Below are 9743 nucleotides of genomic sequence, written 5' to 3'. Positions count from 1 at the left end.
TTTTTTTTTTTCCATAATTTTATTGACAAGCAAATAGCAATGAGAAAGTTTCAAAAAAATTTGGTAGGAAAGTTTCAATAATTAACTCATTGCATACATTCTTCCTAGTGGTTAATTGCTGTACAAGATGTGGACTTGAAATCCTATTTACAAACACAATTACAACAAATCCCTCTATTCATAAAGAGAATCATAAAGTTTTTTGAATAGTTATTTTTATTTTAAAAAATTTGAATTTTTATTTAGAAGTAATTTCAACCTTAGGAAAATTTGCTGCAAGAATGGTACAAGCAAAAGGTTCCCATATGGTACGGGTACTACTCACATGCCCTCTACTTAGACTTACTTGGAAGGGCCACTGTGCCTTGTTTGCTTTGCGCTCTCCTGGCCTCTGTGTGTGTGTGTGTGTGTGTGTGTGTGTGTGTGTGTGTGTGTGTAATAAACACACTCAACATACATATAATACTTTTTATAAAAAATAATTTGAGAAATTGCTTATGTCATCTCTTCAGTCCTACACAGCTTAGTGTGGACAAGGGATGACTGAGATATACAGTGAAAGTTTAAATTAAAAAAAATTATTATAATAAAAGATACATTACCATGAATCCCCCACAAAGTCTTTTATGTTCCGCATCCGTGTCCCATCGCTCTGCCCAATTCCTGCAGCAGTTCTGGAAGTCCCCTTTGGGAGTGTCTTTACAAGGTGTAGTAACTACGGTGAATGCTGCCGCCGAGCACCATCCAACAGGCGGCCAGATGGCAGAACACCGCCGTGTGCCCTCACCCGCCTTACTCTTCAGACTTGGCGCTGAGCGACTTCTGGCTCTTTCCCAAGGTCAACATGACTGTGGAGGGCAAATGCTTTGAATTGATCCAATACCCTGAGGTGGCCAGGACAGAACAGCTGCAGACACTCATGAAAGAGCACTTCCGGAGCTGCTGCCAAAAGTGGGCATTGACAGCGATTAATGGCAGTGTGTTTTTTTGCCGGAATGTTCTATTTAAACACACATCACATTTTTGGTCACATCTTGTGTTTCCTGATAAGAACTGTTCTTTTACAAAATCACAGCACACTTACCAATTTCAGTAAATGAAACATTGAGACAACCCTTTTATTTGCTTTTCCGTTCAGATTGACCCACTGGACCCAATAACGTCCTTTATAGAATTTTAAACTTAAAAATGATTTTGTTTTGCCCTAAGACAGTATGACTGTATAGAAAGTTCATAGGACATTCGGAGTGTAAAATTGATCCCTGCCTCAGCTTCTTATATATGAAGTATTAGAACATATTTCTCCTCATTTTATTTTTAGGTAGATTTTAGATCTAGCTGGATTTAAGATGAGATTTTGGATAATTTTGCAGACAGCTCATTGACTTTAGTTGTGCACAGCTGACATTCATAGGTATGATGTCAGCTGGGACAGCTGGGTGTGCAATTGTAAAGGTTTAATAGAGTGCTGTTCATTAATCGCGTTCTACATTACACTGCGATTTGGAAACCTGCCATGTGGCCCAGTGCTTGGATCTGAATGCTCTAACGTGCTGTCATTTTTCTTGTTGGAATACAGATCCCTCTCTCCAGCTCTGGTAGTATTCCATACCTTGAGTTCTTGTCCAGGTTTGGCGGGACTGACTTAAATATAAATGTTATAAAGAGGTAAGTATTTTGTTCATTTGTATCCAAATATGGTATTTGAAATATTGAGTAAGAGCTATGACATAAAGCCATTGGAGTGAATCGTATCAACAGATTTAGGATCCATATGAAAAATAGTGTGACAGTTAAATTGTGTTGTCTTGATTGGGTTGGGACCACCCAGGGCACTAGGAAAGCACACCTCAGTGTGTGTCTGGGCGGGCCATGAGGGTGTGGCCTGGGGTCCCTAGCTGGTCCCTGGTCCCTTTCCCCACCGTTCCCTTGCTCTGCTTCCTGGTTACCATGTAGTCGGCAGCGCTGGTCTCTGTGTTCTCCTACCTTGGAGCCAACTGACCACAGACCAAAAGCGTGAGCCGAGTCCAGTTGCTGGGCGTTGTGTCCAGCAACAGGAAATCTGAGTAATACGGAGGGGCTGGCCGAGCTGGCCCTGACAGAATTCAGTAGACTTCATCCTCAGCCACAATTTTGTTTAGAGAAGATTCTAACATCTATATAGGATATATTTCAGAATTAGGTATGTGATACTGTAATAATAAAAGGTAAACATAACAAATGAAAATCAGGTAAATACAAATGAAACTACATTTCATACAATGGATTTTAGATTTGGAACTAATGGATTTTAATTTTGAAGTCAAATATTAAGCCAAACTTTAAATTGGTTGGCTTTTGTACATTTGTCAGTGTTGTTCTCTGGAAAGCGATCGTGTTCTGGTGGCTAGAAGAGGCCTGTGAAGAGGGACCCTTGTACCGGCTCCCGGAGGGTTTCCTGGCGCGTGCGTGCGTGCGTGCGTGCGTGCGTGCGTGCGGGGCTTGTTTGCTTCATTTCAAATGGAAGTGGTTGGAGTATGACCTTGGTGTTCCTTATGACCTTTACGAATCTACGAGCAGTAAAGTTCTTTGCTTTTAGTGTATGATGTAGGAAATACTCATAATCTGGCTCTTAGTGAATAAGCTTTATTTTCTCCGGAGGCAAGTAACTAGTAACAAGAATTATATTTGACCCTGAGTGTTGGCACATTTGTGATTGCTGGTGCCACTGGCCTGACTGAACCCATCACCGGCACAGCTGAGGTGTGAGATTTAGGGCGGTGGGGAAACGGGGAGCTGGCGTTCAGTGGGTGTGGCGCTCCTGTTTTGCAAGTGAAAAGATGGTTTGCACGACAGTGTGAACACACTCACACTACTGAATTGCGCACTTAAATAATCAAGACAGTAAATTTTGTGTGCTTTTTAAAAATCACAATTAAAAATAATTTATGCAGAGCATGGGAGATAGCTCAGTGGTCTAAGCGACTGCATGACAAGCTCAAGGACCTGGGTTTGTTCCCCAGTACCGCATGCTGTGCTGGCCCGCAAACCGCGAGTGGTAGTGCACCATGGTAATCCCAGCACGGAAGCCGAGACAGAAGGATCACTATGAGTCCAGACTGTGTAGTAAGACCCTGCATCAAATGAATAAAATAATAATAATAATAATAATAATAATAATAATAATAATAATAATTTATGTGGCATCTCTAGCTAAAATGACAAAGGCTTTGCTCCCTCCGCTATGATGTGAGCCTGTGTTTGAACCTCCATTCCTGGAAGTGTCCATGAGGGGTGGGGGCGCTGATAGAAGGTGCTTGGGCCGGGAGGCAGAGCCCTCATGAAAGGAAGATGCCTTGCTCTCACTCTCATGGGATTGGATTAGTTGCCACCGTGAGCAGCTGTTGTAAAACAAGGACACCCCTGCATTCTGTCTGCTGCCATGTGCCGAAGCGGTGTGAGACCCTCACCGCAGGACCACATTCAAAAACTGCCTTGAACATTCAGGTCTCTAGCACTGTGAGCTAAAAATGTCAAAATGTACCTTTTTTCTTTAGTAAGTGTCGAGTCTCAGGTATTCTGTGATAGCAACAGATAACGGAAGAAGGGGCACTGTGGTGTGGAACATCTGTGTGCTACTTAGTGAATGCTCCTTGAGCCACGCGCTAAGGTTATTTTCAGGCTCACTCAAAACAATGGCTGTTGTTTTCTAGACTTTATTTTCATGCTCTTGACCTAAAATCATCCCCATTTGTGGGACAAGATTATTGTGTGGATCCTAACCTCATCTAAGTAGTTTGTTGAAAAAACTAGATAGCTGGAAAAGCTGAAAGCAGACGGGGCTTTTTGTTCCCTGTTGTGAAACCTTAATCTGATGATTAAGATGAGAAGGGTGGGTTGCTCCATGGGGCCGGCTTGAGGTGGAAGACGCCAGCAGAGGGGGATGTGTGCGAAGCTGGGGCAGCTGCACTCTCGGGTACAAATAATTACCAACAGAAGTGCACAACAGGAAGCCCACCTGGGTCAACACTGGCACTGAGTGAGGAGGGGAAACACTGTGGTCACAGGCTGATTTTCATGCAGGGGTGCGTTTGCATAAATGTTATCTAAGTGGCCTGAAAAGTCTGAGACTAGAGATTGATTGATTTATCTTGTATTTAGGACAGAGTGTAGAGGGTGTACAGAGTCTCACTGGGTAGATTGGGCTCATAGTGATCCGCCTGTTTACAGCTTCCCAAGCACTGGGATTACGGGTATGCTCCACCATGCCCAGTCTCGATCACTGTCTCAGCATGCCCCAGAGGCAGGGCTGGCACAGCAGGTCGGGGATCGAACTCCTGACCCCTGCATGCACCTAAGCAGGTGCTTTAATCTGCTGAGCTATTTGGTCAGCCCTAGAGGTCTATTTAAAAGTGGTTCTAGACTACCTTTACCTTTCATAGAGGAAGAATGAATAAAATAGCAAGTAACATCAGATCTCTCTCTCTCACACACACACGCACACGCGCACGCGCACGCGCACGCGCACACACAATTTTAAAAATATACGAAGACTCAAAGAATGAGGACTGCTAACCGATGGGAACAACACACAGTAGAATCCTTCATGCAAGCGCCTGAAACGCTGGTGCTGTCAGTGAGGTGACCTGAACTAAGGCTCTAACAGACTTAAAGAAATGACAAAAGAGAGGCCTCTTCTGCTGCTGAAGTTTCACTGGGGATAGACGAAGGTGCTGACAACACCAGGAAAAAGCTAACATCCTGCTAATGGACGTGGAACAATCTCTGTGACGAAAACAAAGGAGCGGTCATAGAGGGGACACAGATGATCCAGGGACTTAGTCACATTGTCAGAAATTCCTTCCACTCAGAGCCTCTGAATGTTGTTTGTTTATGTGAATCAATGAATCAATCCTTTGCGCCCTCTCCAGCCCGGGAAGTCGGACCCCTCTACAAGCGCTTTGGCGGGCTGGCAACTGCTCCTGCATTACTGCGCATCTCAGGCATGGGGGGAAAGCACCTTGCTACTCAAACTGATTTCTCTGAAAAGCGTTGATGCCGGTGGCCGGAGACCTAGTGACTGTGAATCGCTTGGTGTGTATTAGCTACGACTCACGCGTGTGCAAGGAAACAAATCCGTGGAATGAGTGCATTCACCAAAAATGTGCTCTTTGTTAAGATCCAAAGCCTCATCCAAGACTGAGGTTAGCCTTTGCCCGCTGCTTCTGCCGGTTGTTCGATTGCTTCCGGCCTGTCCCCGGGGTGAAAAAGCGGGTGAAACTGTATAACCGTCTTCATTGTCGGTCCTTAAGGTCTCTGACACTGCTTATCATACAACTGGCATTCTGTTGATATTTTTATAGTAAAAGTTAATTTACTAAGGGAGTTTTCCTTTTTCTTTTTTAGCATATTTGGGAATCCTTGGGGAGTGTGTGATAGTTACATCTTTCCTACAGTAATGCCTTGTAAAACTAAGGCACCCTGACATGTTGGCTACATATATTACAGAATCAGCCAGAGGGCAGCCCAGCTGGCAGGCAGGCTTGGCAGTTTGGTTTTACGTCATTGTCAGGTGAAAAGGCTGCTCTTGGTGATGCCTAGCTGGGGAAGTAAACATGTTGACAGACTGCAAGACTTTGAGAATAAATAAAATTATGTTGAAGAAAAATAAGATGGAACTTCTGGTACTGAAAAAACAAAGATTATTATATGCATAAGACTCAGTGAACAGCTGAAAATAATGAAGTAAACGTGGTTGAAAAGAGCATTTCTGGAGTGGAAGGGAGACCTGAAGAAAGCGCTCAGGATGCAGCACAGAAAGAGGATGAGATCATCAGGAGAGAGAGACGCGGAGGTGGAGGGCCTGACGGAACTTCTACCTGGATTTCTTTGCCTTAGTCTGTTTTGTGCTGCTAGACTATGCCTGGGTGATTCATAAGAACAAAAATTTATTTCTCACATTTCTGAAGACTGGAAAGTCTGAGACCAAGGCACCAGCGCCCGGCGACAGCTTTCTTAGCCACTGTCACGCGGAGGGAGGCGGAAGGGCAGGAGGCGGCCAGCCCTGCTGCTCACGCCTGGGAGGGGCCCAGGTGCCTCGGAGATGGAGGAGCTCCTGGCCCGCGGGCAGCACCTCAGGGTGGCCGAGGCATGTTGGATCCAAACCCACGTGAGAAAGACCAGGGCAGAAGTAGCATCTGAAAAGATGATGTCTGAGAACCTCAATCCAGGTAAGGCAAAGCCCAAGTAGCTCTAGCACAGCAAAACTGTAGAATATTAAAGTGAAGGAGAAAATAGCAAGGGCAGGAAGCAGAGGAGCCACGCTGAGAGCAGAGGGGCCCTAGTGACGCCTGGTACTGGGACCATGACAGATGGCGGCAGCAAAACAGAGCGGGAATCTCTTCAAGGTGCTGAAACAAAATATCTGCCCCTCCAGAATTCCATTCCATAGTCTGAAGGCTGTCCTGTGGGGTCCCTGGGTCCTTCTCTCCTCGCCTGCTCATGGGGGTACAGGTGCCCCTGATTTGGGATGCGTGGACCCGATGGTCACTCAGCCATGCAATGATAAGAAAGTGCTACACACTCGGTAGAAATCACGCTTCACAGTTGGAACCTTGATGTCCTGGGCTGGAGCCACGCAGTGCAGTCCTCCCTCCTGATGCTACCGCCCCTGTGGTCGCCAGGGTCGTGTGCCAAGCTATTGATACCGGGAGAAAAACTGATCTCGGCTGGGTGACTGCCAAACGATACAGGAACCTCCAAATGACGGAAAAATGATCTCCCGATCTGACCTAGACGAGTTTGTGTTCTCTAAAACCGAAGAGTGAGTTTTAGGAACAAATGGAGGTTATGAGCAGAATATATTTATTGAAGGAATGAAAGCTCCTGTCGGAGAGAGGGACAGGAGGGGGGCCTGAGTGGGTAGTTCCCTGGGAAGCTGTCTCTTCCAGGGACTTTTATAGTGCAAAACCATGTAGGGCTAAGGTGGAGAGAATGGGAACTCTCTTAGGCAGAGGTGGGATGAGACAAAACTATGGTCACCCAATGGGACTACAAGCACCATTGCTCAGGTAAAGTTGATGAGGCCCAGGACCAAATGGAGTAGCGAGTCACGTAGCAAGCGGGCATGAATGTAGAACAGGACCTTATCTGGTGGCCTTCAGACAATGATTCTTCCCGACTAATGAGCAGTCCTAGATGCCAACTTTAGGGAGGTCAGCATTTGTTTGGTCTTTAGGTCTGGCTCAGCAGGAGCGTCTCCCACAGGTGTAAGGTGTCTGGTCTCTGTCATCTCCTCCAAGGGCCTGACCCTGTCTGACGGCCTATAATATTTCTATCTAACTCGCTGCCTGAAACACTATGACCTTCACAGGTTAAGAGTGCCGTATTTTCTGCAGTCATTCAATGATCAAGTCATGAAACTGAGGCTGAATCTTGGGCCTTGACGGAGCCACAGATTGAATGCCTGACTTTATGGCAGTGAGACTTAGCAGTCTGGTCACAGCACACCTTCTGGAAATGGCCTTGGAAGGCCCCAGTTTTACCCTGCCGGAGCCTGGTGCCTTTGCGAAAGTGGACTGCGGACCACGTGGAAGCGGCTGCGCATCTCAGCCGAGCACTTCGGCCTCAGCTGCACTGTTCAGATCGAGGGGGTCCTGACTATACGACGGTGGTCAGCTAGGTCAGAGGCCGTGAGAAGATTAAAAGGGCTGTTCCCTTCTAGAGATGTCTTCGACCTGCACCATGAAAGGAAAATTCTGTCTCTGGCTATATGAAAACTGCGAAGTGCAAAGCGTGGCTCCGTCCCGCGTGCAGCACGGAGTGCCCCGCCGTTGCTGCGGTGATGGGAGGCGCAGCCGACTTTCAGAAACACCACAGGACCGTTGTCCCACAGTGAGCACACTTCGCCCGTGAGGCTCGCTTCTGGTGGACGTGCAGGGCACGTTCACCTATGTGCCGAGGGAAGTGCATCTGCCCATCCGTGAGACACTTGGCACAAGAGCAACCAACGTCTTCCACGTGTAACACCATCGACCCAGATCTGGGCTGAAGATCTGAAAAGCGTTCTGAACGCTGCACACAGTAGCTCACCGCTGAGCCCCGGAGCACCTACCGCAGAGCCTGACAGTGATGTGACACGCGCAGAGACGGTCGGCCGGTCGGCACCGAGGCTGCACCAGCCGCCTGCCACACGCTCTCAGGCGTGACCAAGAGAGCAGAGCAGATGTGAATGCAGCCCAGCCTAGGCAGGCAGCCCGGGACACAGAAGGAAAAAGAACAGGCCTGTCACCCGGGGGTGCAGAGTGCCGTGCTTAGGGGAGGCAAGCATCTGAAGAAGCTACCAGAAAAGGAAGCTATGAGGTGGGGAGAAGCCGCCGAGGAGCCTCTGGCCTCTCCGTGCCTCTGATGGTCAGAGCTTATTCTGAGATCCTGGAGATTAGGGACACCATAAAAGTCAGTGAGGGGCATTGGAAAGAATAAAGCTGAGCGTCAAAGACATTTTACGACAAGACCCAGGGTAATTTATCTCCTGTAGAGCCTGAGTAAGAGGTATGGTCAAGACCAAAGGGAAGCGACACCAGACAGATGATCCGAGATCTTAGGAGGGGAGAGCTGGTTCTGGCAACATGAGGGTGAAAGAAGTGGCTACTGGCTGCACAAAATGCTGCGGAGTTTCTGTATGTGCTAAAGAAAACATTTACAATTAAAATATTAAATAAGAGTAAGCTGAGGGCAGATGAATTGAGTTAAAAATCTTCTAAATTCCACTTATTTGCAGGGAGGTGGACAGAGGTATTGATTAATTTTGAGCGATAAGATGTATATTCCCAGGGGCCACGGAGGTAACTCAGCAGTCTAAGCGCCTACAGGAAATGTGCACTCCCACCCTGAGTTTTAGAATAATTGCCAAAGAATAAAAACAAAATGCTTAACCTCCAAACAGTTGGAGGGAACAAAATGAAATGATTTTTAAAAACAATCTAAAAGAAAAGAATAGAAAAATCTAGAACAAATAGTACAAAGAAAGAACACACCTTTAAAGACCAATACTTACATGCACATTATAAAATTATGTTAAATGTAAAGGGGTTAAATATTCTAGATAAAAGACAGAGAGTATCAGACTAGATAAAAATTCCAGCTATGGCTTTTGAAAAGTAAAAGGACATTTAAGAAAAAGAAGTAGGTTGAGAGATACAAGAGGAGAATGCAGTTGTGTCATATAATAAAAGAAAAGAAAGTAGGGGTAGCTATGTTCACTGCAGGCAAAACAGATTTTTGGGACTTAAGCACTTATTTATTTATTTTCTGTATTTTTTAGGGAAGGGTCTACAGGGTGTCTCACTACTAGATCAGACTCATAGTGATCCCCCTGTTTACAGCCCCCCAGATGCTGGGATTACAGGTGCTTGCCACCACACCCAGTCTCAATTGCCATCTCAGCGCATCCTGGGGGTGCAGCCAGCAGGGCAGGCCCGGCAGATAGAACCCCTGGCCCATGCGCCTGCTTGCAGGCTCTTTAATCCGCTGAGCTATTTGGCCTGCCCTAAGCACTTACTTATAACAAATGTTCTGCTTAAAAGATAACGATTGTTCTGGCTAGATAATAAGCAGAAAAAGCCTGGTAAGAGAAAAAAACTAAATACTGGATAAGCGTGAAACTTTAAAGTGAGAGGATCTTTAAAGAACACAGACTCAATAATAATCCGCAGAGACCTAATGTCACTCCAGGAGTAGCTGACCGCCGATGGCTACAGGTTGCA

Source organism: Octodon degus, unplaced genomic scaffold (assembly GCF_000260255.1).
Source record: "Octodon degus isolate 3935 unplaced genomic scaffold, OctDeg1.0 scaffold00153, whole genome shotgun sequence".
In the NCBI taxonomy this organism is placed as follows: Eukaryota; Metazoa; Chordata; class Mammalia; order Rodentia; family Octodontidae; genus Octodon; species Octodon degus.
Note: the sequence above shows the minus strand (reverse complement) of the source record.